Source organism: Ostrinia furnacalis, unplaced genomic scaffold (genome assembly GCF_004193835.3).
Source record: "Ostrinia furnacalis isolate ACB-3 unplaced genomic scaffold, ASM419383v2 OfSCF3746, whole genome shotgun sequence".
Taxonomy (NCBI): Eukaryota; Metazoa; Arthropoda; class Insecta; order Lepidoptera; family Crambidae; genus Ostrinia; species Ostrinia furnacalis.
This window is the reverse complement of record NW_021133985.1, coordinates 549,502-577,357: the sequence shown is the minus strand read 5'-3', so window position 1 is coordinate 577,357 and position 27,856 is coordinate 549,502. Positions and strand designations below refer to the sequence as shown.

The 27,856-nt window shown below is 35.3% G+C and overlaps 1 protein-coding gene and 1 non-coding gene across 2 annotated transcripts in view; both read right to left on the bottom strand.

Moving 5' to 3' along the window:
- Positions 1-27,856, bottom strand: part of NGR-A17 (neuropeptide receptor A17) — a 70,726-nt gene that overhangs the window by 36,777 nt on the left and 6,093 nt on the right. The gene's annotated exons all lie outside the window — the stretch shown is intronic.
- TRNAH-GUG (transfer RNA histidin (anticodon GUG)) lies at positions 21,369-21,440 on the bottom strand. Its single transcript has one exon. It is a non-coding gene; the product is annotated as a tRNA-His (tRNA).

The window sequence follows — 27,856 nt, the reverse complement described above, 5'->3', positions numbered from 1 at the left end:
TTGATATTTTTCGAAACGCCGTGAATACCTATTGAAAAAATGATTTGATGTCTGAAAATAGTTTTTAAAAAAATTATTAAATTATCTGAAAATGCACATAAATTAGACACTTAAGCAGCGTTAGACCTCTAAGATTAATAGATACAAACAATTTAGTAATTGTACACACAGCACAGGGCTCTGGTCCGCAAAGTATAGTAATTACACCCTGCGGGGCGATTTGTGGCCGCTAACGGTGCACTCGGGCCACTAAACTGACTGCTGGATTGCCTAATAAATTAGCTGGTGTTTGGAAGAGAAGACAAATAAATTGTTTCTACGGCTAGTGTACCTTCTGTACTCGCCACTCTGCCCGGTGAAGCTGGAAAAGCTCTAAAGCCTGGTCCGTGAGCACGTAGAATTTTGTCCAATGACCCCAAGCTACCCATCCTTATCGCTCGCGCGTAATTATATTGCTGTCGCGACTGAGCGACGGGCGCCCGCAGTGAGTGTGCGACCAGGCTTTACAAGATACCAGCGCGCGTCTCTTAAAAAAAAAAGAAAAGACAACGTAGATAACTTATAGACTTGACGAGGTCAAAGACCTTTTCAAAATAGTTTTTCTTTGCTCCTGTTAGGGCTGATACACACGGTACTACATTGAAAAATGTTGCTGTGTTGGCGATCACGGATACACAGAACGGTGCTGGTGTATCACAAAATTGCAACGTCTAACGACGAATCGTGTGAACAGATACTTAATTCATCTTTTGTTTTGCAGGTCGCAGCACAAGATTAAGGCGTCGCGATATGTTGGAAATTAAAAGACAACGTAAAGGCTTTTCATTGTATACGTATAGTGTAATACGTTTTACGAATTTTTAAGCATCTCGCTTGTTCAATGGCCTTCTGATACATTTATAAAGCAACTAACCAATTCTCGGCTTATGCAGACGTTGTTTAAGCTGGGAGTTTATGTTGCAGTAAGGTTCGAGGCAAAGAAAGGCATGATTAAAATTGGTGGCATTATAACATTATTTTATCGTGAAAATACGTATAAGTTAGCATTTCCCTGTAATAAGATATATAGACCGTCTTTTGAGAAAAAATGTGTACCTACTTGCATTTTCAGTTATTTTGGCAGATAAGTAAAAAGACCTTCTTTTGAGGAAAATTGAGAGGTGGGTAATACTTTCCTTTTTCTACAAGACTTCAAAGCCGTCGTCATCGTCATTTATCGATCTATTTAATGTTACATTCAGTTTTCACATTTAACAATGTTGCCAGAATATTCCCAACAGTTTTCCTAACTAACCGCGACATCTTCCCCGTAGATTGGAATCTCCTGCAAAATTAGTTACAAGATTCTATGCAAAGACTAATTAGTGCACGTGCTGAGATTTCCCTCCAACTACAAATCTTACTAGTCAAAATTATTTCCTGTTGGAATTTCTGCTTGCTCACTGCATAAACTGAAATCTTGCACTATGATTTTCGCTACGGTTTTAATAAAGCTCTAATAAATTATTTGAAGTAACTTCTTCACTTTTTACACGATAAGGCGGTGTCTGAAGTTATACGCCAAAGGAGTCGCTCGATGTGGCATGGCTTTTTTCAAGACAGGTAAGCACTGTGCGTTCAAATGAGCGTTACGTTGACGCGCTTTTATTTTCTTCGTTACGGCTTTGTATGAAAATAATATGTTACATAAAATAAAACGTGGGTCGCCGTAACACAACGCAACTCTTTAAACTCGTACAGACGCTATAAAAATAGCGGTTTGAATTATGATGATACATTTCTTACTGTTTGCTCGTACATTAAAAAAATTATAACAGCTTAAAATAAAATAAAGCGCTTGAGAATGCTGAAAGCTGAAATACCTAACGTTTTCCCACTACATACTAATTCAAATCAAATCAAAATGATGTATATAGAGGTTTCTCAGAGCACTCAACACTACTGCAAACAGTAATGTATTTTATCAAACGTCCATTACCAAATCCTATTCATTTCTAGTTCGGCGATTCAATAAGCAAACACCCTTTCATGAATGGTCGGCATTATTCAGGGTGGGTCCATTAGGATTTGCAGCGGCAACTAATGGCTCACTGCGGTTTTAAATCCGGATCGATTTGTATGAGAAATACGTTCCAATGAGGGCTATCGTTTTTATACTTAACAGTTGGCACCCCTGACGATTGACAGGACCTTACTCTACAGTGGCGCCATCTTGATGAATGCAAATGCGATAGTCCTCCTACCACTTTAGCGCTCACCAGTTGGTGCCACTGTCTTCGCTACTAGCAAGTGACAGGACCTTACTCTACAGTGGCGCTAACTGGTGAGCGCTAAAACGATAGCCCTCATTGATGTCAGATCCAGAATTCTGGAGGTTTAGGCATTTGAGTTTCAAAGCACACATTAATGGAAATGATTCAATATCATACGAATAAGCTACATTAGTGTAAGTGAGAGAGAGAAGTGGGATGCTAAGTAAGTACCGTGGCAGTGATTCGGTAGAGATGATTAAGACAGGTACCTATTGACTCCCATACTAATTTTATAAGTCCGAAAGAGACTTTGTAAGTCTGAAAGAAGACCTGTTACGTTTTCACGCTAAAATGGTTAATCAATTTGGATTAGGAAATGAAAGTTTATTTAATTTTGGAAAAAAAAAATCTTAAAAGTAATTAGTATGTTTTGAATAGAAAATCGAGTACTTAGGTATGAGCAGGTAAAACTTGTTATAACAATAGTACAACATTAGAGTAAACTTAAAAAAAATATTTTTCCTAGTTGTCAACGCATATAATCGTACTCCGTAAAACAAATTAACTAACAGTAGTTGTGGAGTTAAAAGTTCTTCCCTAATTAACTGGAGTTTGAAGTTTAAACTAGTTGTTTGAGTGCAATCCTCGTTACGAACGCGACGGTTCTGTTACGAAGCTCCGTTCATATTGTTAGACAAACTTTGTAACTTGGTTTTGCCAATATTATAACAACTAAGGATTAAGTACGGATTATCTTGGTTTGAAAAGTAGGTAAATAAGGTTGAGTTGCACCAACTCATTTTAACTTTGACTTTATCTTTAATCTTTGTTTTTTGTATGAAGTTTGACAGACTTTTGACGTTTGCTAAAGTTAGAGATAGTGCAACCCAGCCTTAATTTAACGAAGGAAAATAGGTCATTTTAGTTATCTAAATAATTATGGCAACATGTCTTGTTACGAAAATCAGAAATTGAGCATATATCTTGAAGAATAAACGAGGTACTCATAAATTATTCATACACCTGCAGTTTCCATTTTGATAAAGTACCTATAGTTATTATCCAGATTGCACGAAATATAAAGTAAAGCAATTTCATTCTCGTTTACTCGAGCTACGTAGCGGCTTAATGTAGGATCACATCTAGCGAACTAACGTACAATTTGAAGCTTGCTATTCAAAACACACATTCAATGTAGGTATTCTAGTGAAAACGGATTCTGAACCGAAGTGTAGTGCATCATGTTATTTTACATAGCCTCTTTTATATATTTTTGTGACCTAGTATATTATTATTATTTTATTCGATGCTCTAACTAAAACCTAACTTAGGTAGGATATTAGACTAATGCCATTTTCACTATCAATCCAACTTTTTAAGTGACCCTTATGAAAACAAAATTCCTAAAGTGTTACCAAACCAAAACCAAACACAAACCGAAAACGGGCATTAATTGTTATTTAAAAAGAGAGTTAGCCATATTTAGTAAATCAGCACTGTCCTTTCAGCAGACAAGTCACTATACTTTATACGAGTATAATCGTAGCAAACTTATTAAAAGGTCGTGGGTTCGATTCCCCAAGTTTTTAAATTAGTACAGCTAGTATCTCATAAACATATTATATGACAACAGGTTTATAGAGCTCTCGCGCTTCTCGTAGATATGCAAATAGAGCAAAGTTTATGCTAAACTATAAGTTCTACCGGTAAAGGGTTGTCGACAATCGTCTGCGACAATAAGGTCTGATGGCTAGGTCAACTCAGTTAGGGCAATTATACTTGATGCAAATGAGAAGGGTCTTCCTTCAGTAACTTAATTTGTGCCCCATCTCATCTTAAACTTTCGGCAGATACGCTAACTCGAGAACCATTTATAGTTTTAACCTTTTCAACGCCAATGACGGATACCTGCGTACATCAGGTTGACCGCCAACGACGGATTGATCCGCCTTAAAAATAATGTCAGTAATAGGCTAATTGAGTATTATGTAAACTGAATAATATGAATAGGTACAATGATTATATTGATATCTTTTGTATTTGACGTGGCGCTCAAAAGGTTAATTGTAGCCAAGTCAGTCTTTTCAAAAGCAATCACTTATTTTTAATTAAAAAGAAACTGTTTGGTAAATAAAAGATATAATTTAATCTAAACACTAAATTTTAGTCTTATGTTTTTTTGAGGAGGAGCCTGACTCTCGTTACACAGGTTAACCTTATACGAGAGCGGCACATATCTTGTAATTGTAAAGTGTTTATTTAATAAAGGTATTTTCATTTTCATTTTCAAATAAAAATAATCAAGTTGCTATTGATGCAATGAAAATACTGTTTGCATTCATTCTCCAACATTGTACGTTTTTATAATTGGCAGTAGCGATTGTTTATTTTTACCCCGTGCACAGTATTTTTTAAATAAAAATACAAAAGCTCTGACTGTGAAGTTAATTGGATGATACGTTTTTACCTTTTGTACGGTACACAATTGATTATTGGAAGCAATGATCTCGAATGGGGTTCGGTTTTTTAGTTTGCCAAGAGGCTAAAAAAGAGCGACCAATTCCAATCAAAAGAAAAAACAAGACAACCGAGACGATTTCTTTTTGTCCCTCACAGCGTATCCAATTTGGACGTACTCGAGTATTCAAAACTAGCAACATTCTACTGTCGCGGAGTATTCCAATCAACATGAGAATAAAATAATAAACAGGGAAGCTATTTTTGAATTTCACTGGCTTTTGAAATTCGTATACGACCATAACACTTTAATTTTTTTTTCGTTTTCAGGGTCCCGTACCCAAAAAGTCAAGCCAATGACATCCATTTATTAGGTTCCACTATCCATCAATCTACGTGTCTCTCTCTACTAGTCATGTCGACGGGCTGTATTTCTCTCAACCGTTGACAATAAAATTATTGGACAACAGTTTAAATTTTCACTATTACTTTGACTATTTCTGTTGCTATTTTAAATTAAAAACAATAAGCATTTCTTGGTTGATTTTAAGAATTTCATTACAGACTCTAAAGCAAATAGTTATACCTAAATTAAATTTTTCTGAGCACTCGAAACGCTTACAGGGTCAAGAAAAGGGACAATTAAGAGCAGTTGAAGGTTTGTAAGAAATAATTTTTTTAGTCTAAACAAATAAAGTTTCTGATTTTAACCTAATTTACTAGAAGAAACGTAAATATGGTGTTCAATCTTATGCTGTACAGAACTCTACATATTATAAGAGTCCGACTTACCACAACTGACTAGTTTTCCGTATACGTACTGCGTAAAATACTCACTTCTCGTCCTGTTTGTGACCAGGCAATTCCGTATCCCACTTTTTCCCAGCAGAGTATCCAATTAATCAGAGCTACTCGACGCATCGCTCAAGAGCAATCGGTCTTGATGAGAGAGCAAGTGAACTCGTATAATAATAGCAGTGATAAGTTCATTTTTACGACGAATTGTTAGTCACAGCCCGAAGTTGCGGGTTCAATTTATGAAGGGAGTAGTCACCGGGATTATAAATAACGCATCACAAAAAACAAATAAGCAACTAGTATATTTGTATGTATCAGAGTACCAGAAGCATAAAAGAAGGAAATAAAGACATTATTATTCTTATTCTTACCTAAAATAGAGTAACACGGGTCTCAATGCGACATTTTTTGTGTTACGAGTACATGTACTCACGGCTTAAAGTTTCGGCTGCTATGCTGCAATTTATAAATGTGGCGTGTAATGCTATTTTTAATTGAAATGGAACGCGAAAGTGTAAAATTTTATATTAGATATGGCAACCTTTACAATTTTGTTGCAATATAGCCCTTGTTGCAGTTACACAAGATGCCACAGTGTTTAACTTGATGTGCTATCGTCTTTACACGTTCCTACTTTATTTAGGACTGATCGGTATTTCTTTTCTAACTAAAAATTCAGAAGTGACATTCGCAATTTTACTTCTAAAAATTGCATAGTACAAATTGGAGGATTCATTGGAAAAATTCAATATCGAAAGCTTGCGACCAGTGTCAGCCCACATCGTAGCGTATCTTTTTGCGCTGAGTGTCCAATTAATCAGTGCTCGACGCATCGCTCGAGAGCAATCGGCCTAAATAAGAGCAACTGAAATAAATGAACGTGGAAATTATTTCCCCGATAATTGCGAGTTCATTTTTCAAGTTGCGTCCATGTTTGGCTGAACCGTAGCTCATAGGATAATGGTGACCTAGATTTAGACAACATTCGATGTAGATTTTAGCAATAAAGATAAAGAAACTCTTTTATTCTGTTCTTGTCATGATTGTCAGTTGTTTCGTAATGTATAAAAGAAAATTATTTTTTGTTTTCAGTCATACTCAATAGTACGGTGCCATGGGATGTGGTTAACGAAGCGTCGCGACGATGGAACCCTGAACCAGTTATATGAAGAACCGCAATGCACCGCATCGAAATTATGTCTGCTGTCTTACTCGTAAATTTATCTGGCAGGAAGAGCTATTTATCTGTCAGGAAGAGCTATTTCGCATGCAAAGGATTTTGGTGCATATTATACGCATTTTTTATTGAAAAATCTAATGAGTATAAACCATCGGGGTTGTAATCTAAAATGACCAAACAGCAGCTGGAATATTTGTGCCTTTGTTTATACACTGCAGGCTACATTTCATAGTGTTACTGAAATACAAACCAACAATCACGTGCCAGCTACGTAATACACATGCAACTAAGCTCTACTGAGGCCGTCAGAGGCACGATCCTGCCGTTTGTAGGTAGACATTACAATATGTATTCTATTATACTCGTAATACTGGGTATAAACTAGTCGTGTTCAGTTACCTGCGTTAATATAGTTATTTATATCACAACGATGATAACATAACATATTAATAATTCTTTGTCCTTGCTTCCCCTGGCTAAGAAGAAGAGCTTGATGCTAGATACAATTTATTGTAAACAAATTATTCGTTTTAGGTAACATCAAAGATACCTAATATTATGAATTATCAGAAAAATCTTTGAATTTGAACCCACTTTCACCCACAAGACATTGGCGCTAACTCCTGCCGGATACATTAGTTAATTAACATTTGATTTTTTTTAAGTCTTTGAAACTTATCCACATAATCAGATTAAGCATTATGAAGTCGCTAAAACCAACCCTTAGATGAAATTACAGATTTGTCTACGGCGCTTCAGTTCAATCATTCAATGTCAGTCCAGCGGGGCCTTATCAGAACCGATGAACAGGTAGATAGGGCTCCGCCCTTGCCGCGATGAAAATGTATTACAAAGATACCGACTTCCTTGATGCTTATTTTGTTTGCGTTGACACAATTTTTACGGCTTCTTTATACAGGGTGTCCCAAAAAATTGTGTCAAGAAGCCCAGAGGTAGAGCAAAAAAAAAACTAGGGCTACCCAAATCAACACAACTTTTGATAGTTTTCGAGTTATATTTTTTTTTACAACATTCAGGATTTTTAATGTTTTTAGTGTTCTGGATGTAAATACTTCTGAATCAGCTAGGCTTAGTATTCATCTAATAATAATAAAAAAATCAGGCATGTAAACTATTTGCGTCACAGTAACTAAAAAAGTACATAAAATTTAAAACAACCATAACTCGAAACTCAAAAATTGCGGAACATACATGGGGTTGATTCGGGTAGCTCTAGTGATGCTCTACCTCTGGGCTTCATAAAACTCATTTATTTATGCAAGTAGGCTTTAAAAAAGCACTTTTACATCGGCTTGACACTACTTTTTGGGACACCCTGTATAATAAGGGTTTAATAAGATGTTGGCTATGATTAGCGACCGCCTAACTACGTGGTTCGCATAACAGCTACGGTTTACAGACGGGTGGTTACGTAAGTGGTAGTATAATAATTTACGTACCCTTTGGATAAAAACATCAGAACGATTACTTCTGCTTGACTTATTGTCCTGGAACAGTGGTAGGGTTAATACTGGGACGTGTAACAGTGCTTTTTAAAAGCTGGTTTGCAAAAATAAAATGATTTTTACCATTTACTACATACCGAAATGTTAAGTTTAAATTGTAAATTATGTTCATTTTATGTCAGTTGCAAATTGCAATGTTATCTTCAATGTTAATTAAAATAAGAGGATTATTAAATTACTATTGTTGAAACTGTTGTGAGATTATGTTAGTTAATTTTACACAGGAACGAGCGTTCTTATTTGTTAATTAACTATGATAATTACCTGAAATATTCAGGTTTCATTTTAAAGGTATTGATTGGTCGTAGGTATGTTTTATTTATTTATTACTTTAATGCATAAATGTAAGTACGCTTATATTTTAATTATGCTTTATCTGTTCGCCATCTTTAGAAAATAAGCTTCTTCTTCTTGTCGTGTCGACAACAAACCTACACAGCGTCAGCCCAAAACTCCGCCACAAGAGTGGCGTTGTCAGTAGCCTTCATTAAATCTTCAAAGCTCTATGTTTGGAATTGCTTAATTCATTCTAAGTAGATTTTCCAGTAACTTATTTGTTTAGCATGAGCTTTCCAAGTCAAAAGTCTTTGCTCGAGTGTGCCCACAGGCAGGGCACACCACAGGGTTGATAGGAACCCGATAAGGATTCGGGGAAGTAATGATTCAGGATCCCATTGAGACGTCGCTTATCGTCCCTTCTCATTAATTTGGTATCGAAACAAAGGCCAAGTATTATTGTAGCTGCCAGATAAACATTGGTTGAAGTGGCTGAGTTTGCAGAGATCTGTGGACGTTGGGGTGATAGTGGGCGTAGCGGATTGGGTATTTAATATTATACAAAATGATGTAAGATGATCGACATGACATTTAAAATAAGGCGAAGACGAAGACGTAAACCTCTTTTTGTTCAAATTAGGATTTCATAAAAATGAAAGCGTTTATTTTTCAAAGAATGTGCTAGCATCAGTTGTTCATGTGATACTACTATTACACATTCTGCCAAAATATAAATTCTAGATAAATATAAATCAAAAGTGACTGACTTACTGACTGACATAGTGATCTATCAACGCACAGCCCAAAATACTGACGGATCGGGCTGAAATTTGGCATGCAGGTAGATGTTATGATGTAAGCACACGCTAAGAAAGGATTTTACGAAACTCCACCCCTAAGGGGGTAAAACGGGATCCACGCGTACGAAATCGCGGGCGGCCGCTAGTTAATACTTAAGAAATTAGATGTGAGTACGTTTTATTATGTACTTAGTTTAGTAATTTACGCAAGCAAACGCTCATAGCTAACGTTATTTTTAGGTTCAATGCAACTCCGCCCAGTCCTAGTCAACTTTTACTCGAAATCTCTGTTCGTGAAGAATTGCGTCGGCGATAACAAGGGTTGTACAGTCTTCCTCAAAGTAAAAAGACATCTTCGACCTTAAATACAACAAGAAAAAGACTCGACAACTTCTCAGCTGCTAACTGTACGGCGGACAAAATTTACTTTATTCTCTTTGGTCCTAAGACAAACATCGTGGGGCTTGTTCGCCTGGGGACGAGCCGTGTACATTTGTAGGGTCAGCAGACGCGCCCGAAAATAAACAGATAAATAACTGAAAGCTACAAGAGACGTGACAAACGGTTGGGTAAATCACTACGTGTGGCGAATATTAGCGCTTTATTTTATTTTAGTTGAAAATATGATATTCTGGGACCTGTATTAAGTTATAGGTATCTGACTAGATATTCCAGTAAATAATTGTAACACGAAATGTGGCGATCTTGTCATTGTTAAGCTGCGTTTTTGAAAACATAATAAAATAAAACAAACCTAGTTGGCGAAATAATAACAATAATAAAAACATTTTATTTTAACCACACACAAAACAATAAGCTAGAGACACACAGGGACAGTACGATTTAGGCATTACTGTAGGAATTAGTTCCGTAGTTACTGAAAAAGAGCCTTTACAGGCCCACTTTAACTTAAGATGCGGAAGCATTTAATTTATCTTGCTAACCCTACTGACAAAATGTAAATCCATTTTCTTCCAAAAATAAAATTGTCACTTAATAATATTGAAAAACCTTTTTACATAACTTGAAAAAGGGAAAGGTAAACGATGTTTTTTTTTTACTTTGAAACATTTAGGCCGAGTTGCACCTTAATTTAACCGTAACAATAACAATAACCGGTGTTTGACAGATTTTTGACGTTTGTTTTGTTATGTTTGGTTGCACCATCTTACTTTAACTTTGACAAACGTCAAAATCTGTCAAACTCCATACAAAAACACCGGTTATCGTTATAGTTACGGTCAAAAAGTTCGGTGGTGCAAATCAGCCTAAGTAAATGTGAACCAGAGACTTTCAAATTGGGCTGACCACTACGTCATTCACGACATAGGTAAAAAAGAAATAAAGATCTCACGTAAGAAGGTATTGTCTCGCCGTGAAGAGGCGCAACACAAAGGCCTTGAGCTGTAGCGGCCTTCCTGAAGGCTCTCGACGAAACTTAAGCCTAAAGAACTTTCGTCAAAAGAGTATAAGTAGTGAAACTTTCACCTGCTACTTACACGCATGAAAAGATCTTTTATTGTTCTCGTTACAGACTCGTTCTGTCACAAGAAATGTGAACTTTTTCAGTATTGAAAGTCAAATATTATAGAAACGAGACTTTCGCCATAGGTACGTGTTAACGTTAAAAAAAGTACATAAAGGTACCGTAGTCTTAAGAATGTTTGACAAAAATTGAATAACAAATAAGGTATTTGGAAATATGTGGCATTTGACGCAAATTTGGGAAAAATGCCAGGAAATGACCCAAACCCGTGAGCAAATATCATGTAAGCCTTTCCATTTTCCACTGATTTTGTACGTTTTACTCACACATTGGTATTGAAGACCTTTTTTCTCATTTTATTTTCCTTCGGAATTGCGCGCATTTTCTCTTTAACCCATTTTTTGTCCAGTTTGTATTGGGAGCGAAAAAACCCGTTGTTTAGCGAGCAGTTTTATTTTTCATGGACAAATCATGTTAACTTCGAGTTAACAATCCATTGTATGACAGCGAACTGTCGGTTGCAAACTAGGTTTTGCGAATTTTATTTTAATTTCCATTTTTTTTTATTGGGATTTCTGATGCGCATATTGTTGCTTACTCGTTAAATATCTAGGTCGATGTTTTAAACATAACTAAATACTAACTAGGTACATTGCATTCTCTCAGAGGCTTTCTACCTACATCTACATATGTATACCTACCTTTCCTTTATCAAATCGCTCTAAAAGCTTAGTTACATTATTCTTACTTAATACTTCATATAATAAAATGTATGCATAATAATAGTAAAAACCTATTTAACCAGTCACGTTAAACAAGAATGTGAAAGAAACATTTATGGAGAATGTTCTGAAACAATTCTCGTTTAAACGGAACGGAATACAACACAAAAGGTGGCTCGCCTGAGCAAATAGTAGCTCGCACCCGCCCGCGTTCCTAGATAACTTGTGAAACAATTTAATTCGCAGCCCACATTTTTTACAAGGGCTCCTGTATTTGCATATTTTCACGTTTGCATTGCGGATTTGTCGAGAACTTTTAATAATAACTTTTTTGAATAAATCCTTATTTAATACGCGTAAGTAAGTAAGAAAAATATCCCTTAGTCACAAAATCTAAGTATTATTTCAACCATAAAGACGAGTAAGACTTTGTCTCTTCTTATATTATAACTCGACCAACATTTAGATACAAATCGTCCTAGACGCTACAGATATAAACTTTCTTTCTTTCTTTTTATTTAAAAACACTATAAATGAATTTAGTGGTACATAGTACAGGCTAATAGTATTAAATTACACTAGTTAGTAGGTAGGTAGGTATGTACTGATAATGTGAATGAGGGGGAAAACTCTAGGCAGGTATGTAGGTACCTACATAATATCACAATTAAATTGGCGAAATCACATACACGTGCAGTCCAATTCGAGAATTAATTAACGTGTGATTTTCGGTGATAATAGGCGCGGGCAGACGCAAATGCCGCCGTCTAATTGTAATCACATGCTTTAACGAATTCTGGTTACTATGGCATAATAAAATGCTTTAAATTAGGTGAAAATCGCTTGTCTCCCAAAATATAAAAAAATATTCATCCGCATTAAATAAAACAGAGGTTCTGTTTTGTTTCTTAACCATTTTTCCTTCTTTTTTTCTTGTCGTAACCAAGGATTGCAATAATGTAAATTACCTATGGTAGAGCGAGCTTGCTCATGACATGCCGATTTATTTTTAACTTTTAGGTTTATATCTTTTTGCAAGACAAAAACAACAATATCTTAATCTTTCAAGTCTGAAAAAGCTGTAATACGAGTACCTACTTACCTAGAGTTTTAAGAACAAAAGAAAATTCTACACACTGAAATCATGCAGATCCGTTATTGTTTTGAATACACACACTGATCCCAGCGACACAAACGCGATTGCGATCTCGCATCCTAAGCAAATACGAGTGGAAACTCATGATTATTTGATAGTCATGCTCATGAGGCACTTGAACGAGGACCGTCACACAATAGAGAGAGATTACATGCCTCATTTTAGTGGTTCAATTCCACCGAAATGGGCTGCAATATTTTTGGCACCATTTTTTTATGCTTCTGAGGTCGCGCATGTTGTGAGAAAAAGTTGCAAACATTTTTTCAGTTTCGAAAGCTGCGTCTCTCAAAAAAGTTCTGTGTGCCTACCATGAGTTTACGTTAGGTGAGTTCGCTAGCGAATACGTCAAAAAATTCTATGAAGGTCTTATTTCTTGAAAGTAGCCACTAGGGGCGCTGCACAATATGTCATACATTTAAATGTCATTTTTTTACGCAGTCGCTAGCGAGCACACCTAACGTAAACTCATGGTAGGCACACTGTACCTAAGTTAAGAAGTGCAATTCTAGGCAAATTACCACCACCGTAAAATAAGCCGTACATCTACTCGTAGTAGCAAGTTGTGATTAAACTTTACATGTTCCCAAAAACTACTTACTACGCTAATAATAATACCTAATTACTACGCTACGTCTACGTGAGCAGAATGTTTTGAGTAAGCAGAGACCCCATGGTAATTAAATACGGTAATTATTGCAACTGTAAACGTTACACGTATCTAATAGCTTAGTGAATACTAGACCGCGAGCCTGACCCGAACTAAATGCGAGGATTAGAGAGCACCGAAGTTTTACTATCAGCGTATCAAAATGCGCTCGTATGCAGTGTCTTCATGGACATCGAAATTGAAACACGAGTCGTCGTGTTTAACACTGCAAATCTAAAGACATTTAAGGTAAATATTCATAATTGGTCAAAGGAGAAAAGTTACGAGCATTACTTTACTATTCATAAATTGATTATTTATAGTCAGAACAGAAAACGATCGACTAATAGGAGTCTGCTAGAACAAACATAATACGCTACCCAAGCTACCGACTTCGTTGCGGGTTCAATGACAGTTTAACTTTCCCCCGGGACAAACTTGACCTTCACTGGTTGGGTTTTTATTGGTGGTCAAGCTGTAGATCCTGGCTTCACAGGAGTTGCAGCGGTGGGAAAGAGAGGTGGGAATAATCCCGTAAGCTACCGACATTCATTTCGCATCTTAGAGCACTGAACTAACACTGCGAGTAGACTGGTAAGTGCATTATTAGTTGAAACAGAAAAGTATTTGCCTTATAGATACAGTCTACAAGATATTATTATACATAATACGCTTCACAAGCCACCGACATCCATTTGGTATCGTAGAGCACTAAATTAACACTGTGTCTAGAGCTGATCCAGTGCATTTTCGTACACAGAACCTTGCTTGCATCAGCTCGGTTACAGTTACAGCCCGGTTAATGAGTAACGGCCAAATTGCACTCGGAGGGCTAGAGGGATCGTTTGAGATACTCTAGAAGCTTGTTACTTCATCTGGTGGTTGGGTAGTAAATGTTTACAAAGTGTTGAACACTCCACAGCTCATCAGAGTGTACAATATAATGTTTGTTGTAAAATATCACCTCATAAATTAATTAGTAATAATTACGTATTATTAGTAATTACGTAAGTAAGTAGCGTAGAGTTAAGACTACAATTAATTTTAAGGGCAAAGAAAAATGTAGGCGTCAAGCAGGATGCCCCAAAAAGATACATCCCTGTAACCGTGTTACTTTTACCGTGCTTTTACTACAGTATTTTTTTATCTGGTAAATGGTCATCCATTAATCTCTAAGTTTGGCACACTCTATTTGAGATACCTTGTATAACACATTACATTTATTTATGTTGCTTCCATTGTTAGTAATTCTATAAATAAATGAATTATGTGTCAAAACGAACGCTTCGTTCGAGTGTTTGCGGAGTTTAATGATTTGAAATATTCAAGAGTTTCAGAACAGACGCGTATTTGATTAGGACTCGAGCCCCATATGCGATGACGAGCGTCGTTCAGCTCCACAATATCCGAGATCTGCATATAAAGTTATATTCAGATTACTATCAGTTCTTCTAACATAATATATGATATCACAAGCCCGTAGTGGTGTTACATAAAGTTAAGTAAATGAAAAAATATTCAAAATACTTAGACTGAGTTGCACCACCTAACTTTAACGGTAACTTTGACGATAACCAGTGTTTTTTGTATGTAGTTTGACAGATTTTTGACGTTTGTAAGATGGTGCAACCATAAGGCTGGGTTGCACCATCTTACATAACTATTAACAAATGTCAAAAACCTGTCAAACTCCATACAAAAAAAACCGGTTAACGTAATAATTAGGTACGGTTAAAGTTAGGTGGTGCAACTCAACCTTAGTTATATGTACCTAATCATTAAATTAACATTAAGTTAAGCATTTTAATAGGAAATTATCCCACAGAATAATTGTTCTAGTCACATTATTATAATATTATCTGAACATGGTCTGGCAGTTCTGGCACACCGCCAATACTGATAATAAATACAGTACGACTGTAACCTTTTTCATAGTTATCAACCAATTATTATTACTAACAACATTATTTAAAATAGGAACTGAAAATACGTTAAAAATAAATACCTAAATAATGTACCTACAACATGATTTTCATCGACATTACAAAAAGTAAAATAAAATTCTTACTTCTGATGCCTCCAAGTTCGCCAACTCATACGTAACTTTATGATTGATTACCTACTACGAGTTACTTTATTGATTTTTTTTAGCTCTCTGGCACCATAATTTATGTCCATTGAATAGTAAGCTACTTTCTTCTTTAAAACAATTTTAAAAAAGTGTGCGGTATAGAGTAGCGCTAGCTTTTGCCCGCGGCTTCACCCGCGTGAAATTTAGTTTGTCTCAGATCGTCATAAATTATAGCTTATATGTTATTCTGGGTTATAAACAATAATACTGTAAAGTTTCATCAAAATCCGTTCAATAGTTTTGTACTACTAATAAGGTCTAAGTAAATGATAAGGTCTAGCTCGAAATTTTAGATGAAAATTGGATATTGTAATGAAAATCTAATTTCTGAAACTTGGTATTGCAAATTGTCTAATCATGATTAATAATAATAATAAACAGCAACAGGTAAATATTTTCAATTGAAAATCTATTTATTTGAACGACCATTTTGATTTGAGAACACTGTTCAAATTTCGAACTATGAATATGGCGAACGTTGTTCCAAATTTGAAAATCTCATCCCGTCTCATGACGTGCTCTACCGACCACTTCAACCACAGACTTTTATTAGGCAGTATGACAAAACGCAAGTGTCAAAGTGAGTCCCGTTCGCGTACGTGCGTGGTAATTTATTCATATAAATACGTTTTATGTGCAGTTTCGGTTGTTTAGCGTCATAATAATTTACTTTTTTCAAAGACAATAGGTATCTGTGTGTGTGCAGTTTCCAGTGAAACGACTTTCGTGATAACCTATGAGCATTGATCCTGAAGAATTCAAGCTGTCATACAAGGTAAGTGGCCTTTCTCTCTCTAGATTTGAAGGTATTCAGAACTTCTTTAATAAGACGAATAGACTGAGTTTATTAAGAGCCATTTTACATTTTCGTGCGAATTTCTAAGATTTTGGAAGCATGAATTACTATCTTAAGCAACACCCAGAGATTATTTAATAACTGCGAAAGATAGGTCGATCCTTGTTGTTGACCATTAATGAAACGGATTTACTAAAACTCTTTTGCTTAATTCACAGTGCCCCATCTCCCACAACCATTTTACGAAAAAATTGCCGCAGACTCATTTTCAAAGTCCTGTATCTATTATTTATGCTCATATAATAAGCTTAAAAATATAAAGTAATCATCGGACATATATTCTTGTAGTTCATTAATGAAATAGATTCTTGAATTTCATTACCATTATTGAGTAAAATCTAAAAATAATTTGGCAAATTTGAAGATTAACGTCACATTTTGATCCTGGTTTTTGGTTTAAAAACACAGCAATAACTGCAATAAAAGTATCCTAAAATAAAGAATATTCATTGTAGAATTGATTTCTACAGTTATTGTTTAAATATTAGTAACCACTTTGTCAAAATATTGATGTGAATATCAGTATAAATTACAATGCGCAAGCCGACATCGATTAGTATGGCGCGAGCGCCCGTCAAGGCAGGACCTGTGTCATTTTTCCCGCCGTGACGTTTACGACGATTTTAGTACTTGTTTTACAGAAATTCTACGATTTAACTAAACTTCTAAAGTGTTTATATTTTATGCATAATTTATTAACTTCTAAAATATACATGGACCCATTTATGCAAACGGGAACCAACCCACAGTTTGAGTGAAATTGAGTTAAGTACATAGATGGCGCTCAAATAACGCATTCTATCTTGAAAAAAAATTTGGTTCCTTTACAACGACTAACAACAGAAATACAGCACTGTCACTTGCGGAACCAACCCGCTTTGGCCAACTTTTAAAAAACTATAAAGATCTAAATAGCATGGTACCTAAACACTTAATTAAACGAATTATGCAAACCAGAACCAATGTTGGTTGGTTCCATTTAGCAAAAATAGTTACAATTTTTGTATAAATAAACAGAACCAAAGAGTTTTGTTCTTGTTTGAATAATGCAAATTAGGTCAGTCTTGAAGGAACCGTATAGCATAGTTCTTATTCTCGCAAATTTCCGCAGTATTTACACGAAAATAAAAGATCCATGTAGCATAGTTCTTAATAGTGTAAAAATAAAAAATCCGTTCTTATAGTTGCGTTGGTACCTTTAACATAAAATGATTTGAATAATAAATTTATCCATTTTAAAACTCTACTCAAGAAAAATTAAAGAGATGAGACGAGGCAGTATGATCTATGACCTTAGCCTGTTCTTCGAAACGAAATAACGACGTTGACAGATCATGAATGAGACGAGATCCAATAACTCAGGCCCAACGAGATGTCTCTGCCATCCTCGGTCTTCACCTTGGTTTGTAGGCTTTGGCCAACAGGCAGATCTCTTGCGAATACTTTAGAGCTCTTGTTATTAAATTGGCGTCGGTCGCGAGTCAAAGACTTAGAGATCTGTCTGTTAAGACGCCGATACTGAGCAGCATCTTCAGAGGACTGCAGAACCAAGTTTCGTCTCTCTTCCATAAGTTTATTGGTGAGGTCAGAGATCTTTTTGGTTCCTTTTTAACGACGGGTTTCAAAGAACTTAGAAGTAAGATAGTAAGATGAATTATTTTAGTTATTTGTTTACTTATAATAATATTTATTTATTTATTTCTTAGCTCTGTCTGATAATGGATTTGGAGAAGATGCAATGGCCACCTCCGTAACAAAACAATAGAACCCTATGGAGTTAAGGCTTGTGTGATTCGCCTTGACGAATATTTCGTATCCAGGGTCCGATGATGGAGCTGTAAGGGGGCAGATTTATTTTTCACTATGTGACTGTCTTTATTTTGTACTTAATATATATTTTACATATTATACCTGTTCGTGTTTCATTATGAATTGAAATATAAAAGACTTAATAAACTCTATTAAAAATTTAAATTAATTAATCAATTTTGAATACCTCATTCTACCTTAAAATTAATAACTTAAATCAAGTCTTAATACGGTCACGGCTCAAGATTTTTTTGTCCATTTCAGCGTTCTTTTTACTCTTTTGACGTTGCGTTGACAGCTTTTATCTAAATTCGCGCGGAATATTTTTGTGAAATGGCTCTTAAGATATAGGTATATGTATATCCCACAATTAGGTATGTATCGAAACAATGTTAGTTCAGACAGTGCCAGTCGCAACTAGCATTTAAACTAGCTAGTTATAATGTTATTCACAGATAGAACCTAGAACATTCGAATCGCCAAGCCATACAGTAATTTTCTTTCATCTTAAACCTCTGTAAGTTTACTGGTCAACCTATGTTTCTCGTGTTAATTAATATTTGAATTTAACGCTTGCAGTGGTACGCTCTTATTTATGTTAACAACGAAATGAAACATGGAAAGCATTTGCCTGTACATTTAATTTTATAACAACAAAAGAAACAAAAGTGCCTTTACCTAAGTAAATAATGATCTGTATAAAACAAATCTTCCGAATTCAACCCGTTACCTGAGCAAAGTTAACGAATTTTTAAAATTCAACCCTCCAAATTTTGCTTTGCAAAGAAGGTTAATTTGCTCCCGAAGGAAAAACACGTAACAAAAAAGTGACGACGCAACTTTGTACAGCATATCAGAATAATACAATTTTGTTTCAAAATAATCTCTATTACAAATGAATAAGATTCCACACTCATAAGCTTATGTGTCATCTGTGTTTACAAAGTGTATTATTATTCTTCGTTATATCATGCAAATACGAATTTTGATGCCGGATTACTCAGTACGTTTGCAAGTGATGAGTTAAATTTTAGATTTTTTGTTATTTTGTCAGTCTGCTTATTGTTTGAAAGAAAGAGTAAGCCGCAGAATATAAGCAAACCGCATTATGTTTATGACTCGCCTGTAATTCTGTCTTTCATAATGTATGTAACCTCATAAGCAAGATTAATGGAAGGTTTGTTGTTATGGCTGTCGCTTATCTAGTGAAATGACACCGTTATTTTGTCTTCCTGTGGTAACTATATGAACGTGAGTTTTGTTACATATGAAGCAAGCAACTTTAGTTTTTTTATGATATACCTAAAAGGTGAAAAAGTTAGCGTATGGCCAAATCACGCTTTTTGAAAGCTTTTCACTAGACGATGCCCTTATTTTCCCTTTTAAAAACCCTTATAACTTATTTTTAACACGTTGAGTGCGAAACCAGGTCTATAGACCTTGTGTACGTCTCGCTTACCGTGCGGCTAAGAAAATTATAGTCTTCCTTGTCGTGCGAAAGGCATAACTTCAATTGGGTCCGGTGTAGGAAAGTGATGAATATATATCTATGATGTATTCTTAAAATAGAATCCAATGATGTACCTACCTTAATACCAGGTTTTTAGACCTGGTACCGCACGGAAGTAATAAAATGTCTTCACAATGCGAAACCAGGTCGAAGCACCTTGTACCCTGCGCACCTGGTACCGCACCCCACGCTAGCTTCGTGCAGCCAGTGTTGCCTCGCATTCGTAAGAAACGCACATGTCGACATGGCGTCAAGAGAAACAAACAAAATCAAAACTGCAAATTGATTATAATTTAATTTGCTACACGATTTATTGCTAATTTAAATAATGTTTTTCGTGACAAACATTTGAAGTTGTAACTAAATGTTATTAAATAATATGTTTTCTTCAAATATAGCTTATTTAAGTATATATGCACGTATGTCTTATTTGTAAAATATTTAGACTAAATTATTAAAACATCTTTGTTTGATACTTTTTTAAATTTTTATTTAAACTTAATTTAAACTATCGATATTTGTATTTCACATCCCTAGAATACCCACCAGACTTCCCTACTTCAGTGCGGAACAAGGTGCATAAGCCTTGTATTTTGAATATAGCTATAATTTTTATAATAAACAAGTTATTCACGAACGCCTTCAGGTGTATGTCAATAAATGCATTATTATTAATATTCAAAGAAAAAAAACACAATATCTATTAACATGAAGCCAAAAATAAAATTAATATATCTTAAATATTACAAGGTCTTTAAGCCTTGTGCCGCCACAATGTAAGTTTTAATACCAGGTTTAATGACCTTGTACCGAAGGAATGGAAAGTATTAGAAAGTTACTGCCGCAGCAAAGGTGTTAAGCCGTTCCTTGAAGTCATTTCTAACAAAGGAGCCTGTGGCAAATGAACAGACAAACACATGATAGAAAGGTGGAAAGAGGGGTATTTTAATTTAAGTTTGATGTAAACCCGGTCTCGTTGTGAAAAACTGCGGTTAGCAACATAATTATTGAGCTGACTGCTCTTATAAGAATGACTTCAGTGACTCCAATATTCTGTAGCATTTTATAGAAAAGTCTAAACACTGGAAAATCCCCATAATAGCAACAGATTATCAAAGTGCTCGAAATAAATGCGCCATTCCCGCAGATTTAGGGCAATTTTATCCCGCGAATCGACGGTTTTAAGCACTTCACCTTAATGCCTCGGCGTTAGGCGGCGGTGTTTTGGCTCTGGTTTTCTCTACTTATACTTATATCAGCTTTAAGTCACACGGTATTTACAAGTGTGTTGTAGACAGACTTGTAATATTTCCTTAGCAACACGCGTGATCAGTGTGGCTTTACATGAGAATGTAGTTTTTAAAGAATGGGGTAGAAAACTTGAATAAGTTTTCATTTAGTTAGTATTCTAGACTTTGCTGAAAATCGCGTAGGCTAAATATCAGTCACTGATATGCCTGTCAGAGTATCTACCTTCAGAATGTTTATCTAAAGTTCCTCGTCATTTTCAATGTAGAGCTTACAAAAACTTGCAATCTAGCGCAGACTGATGTACAAACTACAAAAGCTGCCAAATGCACTATCGTATATTTTATCATGTATTGTGTCGTATGATAATAAATAAAATTAATATTCTTATTTACGTCATGATAATCATATTTTTCTCCTGAAAACGACTAACTTATATTGATGGTATTCAGTAAGTTATTCTTTAACGTACAGTACAAATAAAAAAATATAGCCCCGCCGCGACAGTGAGACACTGCCGTGACCAGGATTCGAACCTGGGTTACTACGGCCACAACGTAGGGTCCTAACCACTAGACGATCACGGCTACCGGGGCTGGTGACTGAATTGTCAAATACCAGCATTAGTTCTGTCCAGTTCTTGTTTTGTTGCCGAAATAAGAGCACTTTCACTTGCGAGATAACGACAAGACGGCGTTGGCGCAGTGGTGTGGCCAATCGCATTGAATACTGTTAGTATCATTATGTTCGATTATCAATCAAAATGTTTTTTTGTTATCAAAGGATTCCTAGAATACTTTATTACAAAAATCAAGCAATGCGGTTTAGCCAAAATCAGCCCTAGGAGACATTTCAGGATTTTTGCTACCTACATAAAGTGTACCTACTTATAGTTTAAACCACGCTGACTTGAAAAAATCCCCCTGTATATCCATTAAGCTACAACGTACAAGCAATTTATTCCGGTAATACATTTTGGATTTGCATGCGGGTTTTCTTGGGTACGCCCCGTGTCCCTTGGGTCCACAAAGTCTCAGGAAACGTCTTTTAAAATCCATTTGTTTACAATGTGTTTTGGTCCCGTTACATTTTCAGGGGTTTCACGAGTATTAGCCTCCTTTTGAATGTTGCCGAGTCTCTCCCATGGGCTTGAAAAATCGGTTTGGTAACTGACAAAACGTTTGGAGTTACGTATGTTGTAGAGAAAAACGGTATGTTTAATAACTAGGTATTTAAACGGTTAAATTGATAAGGCCTTAAATTAAGTGTTCACATGCAAAATAATGTAACTTTTATTCATATTTTCATCTCAAATATTTACCTTTAATCATACTTAGATCTCGTCAACAGGTGACCTAGATAGGGGAACAGCATTATTTACCATTATCTCCAGTATTGGCCTTCACCGAACAGCGTATCTTTAAATTATGTTCGCGATAGATCAACCTCTAAACAAAGTAATAAAACAAAGTCACTCTTTTCATAAGTTTATGGTTCACCTAAACAAAGTCTGGCGAGACAGATTATCTTATGGAATAGCAAAATCAAGACAGATGTTGAGGGAGAAAAAAAAGACTCTTTAACCCAGCCAAAGTCAACAGCTGATGGCAGCTAAAACTATAATAAGCAGTAGATTTTATAGATACTAGAAATAAATAAATTTTAAAACCACGCCAATTTAACTCGATAAACGTATTAATTTTATTTTAAAACTAGCTTTCCGCCCGCTGCTTCGCCCGCGTGGAATTTTGTATGTCACAGAAAAACAATATCGCTCGCAACGATTTCAGTTACGATTGGATTAGTATCTATAGAACTCTACCTAGCGTCTCGCTTGACCGTTTCAAATCATCCTCTCGCCTCGTTGCCCCTTTTATTCCAGTCTGATGGAAATGCTCGATGTTCGTACAATGCACGGTGTGACGTTTTGCCGGGCAGCATTCTAATTGAGCGACGAAATACACTCGACAGTTTAAATGAAAGGTTTTATACCTTTTACCCTTAATTTTATCGTTTTATGCTACCTTTTACATTTAATTCTATAAAAAATCATACGATCATAATAATAGTGATAGCCTAGGTGACTACCTAATTATACTTTTAGTCGTAATAAAAAAAAATATTTTGAAAGGGATGCGTCATAAAGCACTCCAAACACAACAAAACATAGGTACCTACCTAGCTGTTAATATTGTAAAGATGAAATTAAGTTAGCTATATAAATTATTCTGTGCTGCCTTATTGAGAAATAAACTTTGCACAGTAGTGCATACAACTTATAATAAGTTTTCTGCAAAAAGTATGACTCTATCCGGCAGAAGTTTTAATATTTCATCATCCAGCTACTCGCATGTTATCTAGTTTTGTATTCCGTTTGCTATTTCACCCGCGTCACTATTTGGACGTCCTAGTTGGCAAACAAGGCTCGTTTGTATCAGCACTTTTGTGGTATGTTTTGTTTGTTTATTTACGGTCAATGTTGCAAAAAAGCTGCAGAATCATCGACATAGTTTCGCTGTTGATGAATGAGTTTTGTAGGAAAAACCAAGATATATTACTATTAGAACATGCATGCAAAGTTTCTCCCATTAAAGTAGGGTAACCATGTAATAAATTATTCTCGAACAAATTGTATAGAATTTAAATCTTAATTAATTTTGTAACAAAATCATAAAACTAACATTGTTATCATTTAAAATAATCCTTTTATTTTTGCTATGTTTAGCAGGGTCCTGTTAAAAAAATATATAGATTCTTATCATGGAAAAACGATAAAGAAATTGAATTTCAAATACTTGGAATTTGTTTAGCGAAATATCAGTGAATGTATTTTTACATCAATAAAATTTTATTTTTGTTGCTAATCATACTCCTAATTCTACATTGGGAAAATAAGTATAAAAATTCAAAATAACTTGCTCCTGAATATGTCGAAGGAATACGAATTACGAACAAACTTTTACATGAACAGTTTAGCATCTTCACCTCGACCTCAGTACACCGAACTTTGCCCGTGTGAATAGCCAGTAATTCTGTCAAACTTCTGACAAACTGGCAACTCTTTCCCCTGGGACGTGGATATTAAACGTATTCAAGAAGATTGGCCGTCATTGTAGAGAACGAGATTGAGCTACGAATCAAAGGTGATTTGTAGCACAATCTCGTAACTTAAGTACTCTACTACAAATTATTTTTAGCATGGTTACGGACAAAATGAAGTAATCTAGCATTTACAGAACCATAATATGTTTATAAGTGTAAGTAACTCTTAACACTTGTAATATTGAAGAAGTAAACAACTAACGGGACTATTAGTAATTTGTGAAATAACAAACTACTAATAATCTTAAAAAAAAACGTAAATTAAGTTAGTATACTCTAACTAGAACACCATAGGTATTGTTGTTTGAATCTTAATATTAGTCTATTAAAAGCATTCCGTTTTCATTTAATAATTCAGCCTACGCCTAAGTTTTCTATTTCATTATTACAATTGTGTCAAAATACCAAGAAATAAGCTAAGGCAATTAATCTTTATAAAGGTAATTTATGAAAGTTAGATTAATTTATCTTCATTATTAATTTACATTTCGGCTCGTACTCAACGATTTCTGTAAACAAAATATCTATTAAAGCAAAGTTTTCAAATTAGATATTTGTGGTTTATCCGCCTATTTCTTGAAAGGGATCAATAGCGTTGACTTTATATAAATTAACCTCTATTAACTAGGTCTTGGAAATCAGTTTAGTGAAGCGTCGATTATTCAAATTAGCTACATATTTTTCAGCTACATTGCCAGACTCATTTCATTTATATATACTCCCAAGCCGCTTTCGGCTACGGTAACTGCGACAAAATTCCTTTAGTCCGCAATAAGAGGGCTACGCTGGGCTGCCCTATCATGTGCCCTCACATGGCTACAGTAGCCAATCTTGTTGGTAAACGTGCGCGAACAATGTCGACACGTTAGGACACCGCTGATGTAGTTGTAGGAGATAGCCGCTGCTGGTCTGGCTTTAAGAGCATTTCATTTATGAAGTAGGTAGGTAGGTAGTACCTAAAAACAATATTATCAGAGCTGACGACGGTGCAATTCCTAAAGCAACTTGAGAGAACAACTAATAAAAAGTCAAAGAAAAAAAGCACACGATTTTTTCTGACAACCGAATCCGATATCCCTGATAGTAATCCTGACAGGTCAACCAATATTCTCAAAACTTGATTGTCAAACGCTATAAATAGCTGTGGCTAACACAGAATATATTTACCGACTTACGGGCACAGAATTAATTCGGGAGAATAATTGATGTTAATTAACAATATTAAGGCGTCGCGAACACCCTGCATAATCGCGGCAGACTTTCAACCCTTCGAACTTTACACTGTTATGATTTAAGGAAGGCATTTGTGATTCCTGGAAATTATTTCCGATTTGGGGAAGTTATTCGGATTGTTTCGTAAGGAACAATGGAACTTCTAAGTATGCGTGCTTTAATAAATAAGCAAAGTCGAACATTTGATGGATCTACTAACTCTAATTGAAATTACGCTAATAGATTTTAAATCAGTTGCTCAGACGACGTGAAACACTATTTTTCTACAATAATGTAGAGTCTGGTGTGCTGTTTACTATAATTTAAGTTATGATTAACGAAATTAGATGCCATGAAACTTTGTAGCTGTTAGATCTCAACACCGCGCCAACACCGATCGCTACTGGCTTTGGACCGAACTTGGTGACTTTTTGTGCTGCAGTAATACTGCACAATAAACTTTATTGCAAGCGAACAAGGTTCAGCATTCAACGAGTACATTTCCCTGTGTAAGCTTATATCCACAAAAATATTTACCGAGAAAAATATTGCCAACCCAAAAAAATCGCTTTTAGTTAAGAGAATTCCCCGGTATTAATGGAAAGCCTGCCTTTGAGGATTTGTCCAGCGAGCCTTAACAGTAATTCCATGGGCATTGTATCGGATAATAAGGACAGATATTAAATAAAAAATACTTCTTTAAGGTCCCTATGTATTTTTCCCTATAAATACACAGTTGATCGAGATTACGCAAAACTTGTGATTCATCAATCGATTTTACTATTACAAAATAAATGTGAAAATTAAATACGAAATAGGTAAGTCAATAAAATGGAATAAAATAACAACACGAACAAATCTTGCAACGCATGCTATTGTCCTAAACTAATGAAAAATAAATCCCAACTAATATTATAAATGCGAAAGTAACTCTGTCTGTCTGTCTGTCTGTCTGTCTGTCTGTCTGTCTGTCTGTTACGCTTTCCCGCTTAAACCTCGCAACCGATTTTGATGAAATTTGGCATAGAGATAGTTTGAGTCCCGGGAAAGAACATAGGATAGTTTTTATCCCGGTTTTTGAAACAGGGACGCGCGCGATAAAGTTTTTCTGTGACAGACAAAATTCCACGCGGGCGAAGCCGCGGGCGGAAAGCTAGNAAAATAAATAATGTATAATTTCCAAAATTTTGTATGTATTTCTATCGCAACGAAGAAAAATTAAAACTTAAATTTTAAATCCTCTCATGGGAAATAATTTCTGTATTCATATGAATATGCTCATCATTCTATGCACTTGCAAATTGAATAAAAGGAAAACAAGCTCAGAATATTATACTTGTCTAAGAGTAAAACGAGTTGATAATGAAGCAAACTCACGGTTTACAAAGCTCACACAATGAGATTGTACAATACACAAACAACTACTGAAGAGAGAATATTTACTCCCGCATTTTATACACTTCACTATTTTCTTAGTGCTTTAAGAAAATACTAAGTTTACCGCATTAAGGTTATAAACATCTCAAAGAATATCCTAAAGTTCAAGTTGTTGCTAAGTAATAAATTCAGCAGCAAACCTGGAAATTTTAAAAGTAATTATAAGTTTTCAAGAAAAGCTATTAAATGGCACGGATGACAGCACATCAAGGTAATACTGAGACATTAAATGGATTGTAATAGATGTTATTTGGCAACAAAAATGTATTTAATATTTTGCCTGTGCCTTACTTTATAAGAGTCCATAATAGTGCCATTACCTCCAATCCATCAAGCGAAACTTTTCCTATATGGCTTACAAAAGAAAGATTTTTAGCCTCTACTCAATCATACCAGGCGACGCGCACAATGACAAAACACTACCTTTTAAAACAAGACTAGGTAATAACATAACCACAAACCTTTGATTGTGTGTGTACCTATTTAGACAGCTTATGGTGGTTCGCATACCAACAACGTCTGCGGTTTGGGTTCGAATCTCGCGGGGGAAAATAATGAAAGGCTCTATCATAATTGAAATAGCTAATCAGAGATCCCTGATTCGCTATTACGCGACATTTGTAATACTCTATTTTAATTGTAATGGAACGTTTTAAATGTAGGTTTAAAAGTTCTACCAAAAATCTGGTATTTCTTTTGTAAAGTGACATTATGAAAAGTCTAACTCGATAACGCCAAATGAGGGTAGATATTCGGAAAATGTGTGCGACATAGTTTGAAGCTCGAAACCTCGATTGGGCCATTCACCCGCCCAGTACAATCGCCTTTACTCAGTATAACGCCCGAGGGCAAATCTGGCCTATTGTCGAATAAGAATGAGTATAATATGGAATTGAAGAATGTATTCGAAGAACTCACTACACTATTGGAACTTTTCAAATTACAAACAATATATTATTCAATTTATCCGAAAAAAATACTTTTACGGCTTTCAGGAGCATAACAAAAACTTACTATAGTTACAATTAAATGGGTAAGATGGGTCGGGGCCATATTAGGAAACACACAAATAAGACATTATTAGATAAAGATGTATGTGCATACAGGATAAAATTAAATTAATAGCGAGAGAAATTCACCAAAAGGTAGTCAAGTCGCTTAATCTTATTATAGATATTTTATTTTAGATAGGAATACTCCAAGATCTAACATTTAAAAATCCAGTCTAGCAGTGGCTTGTGCTGATTAAAAA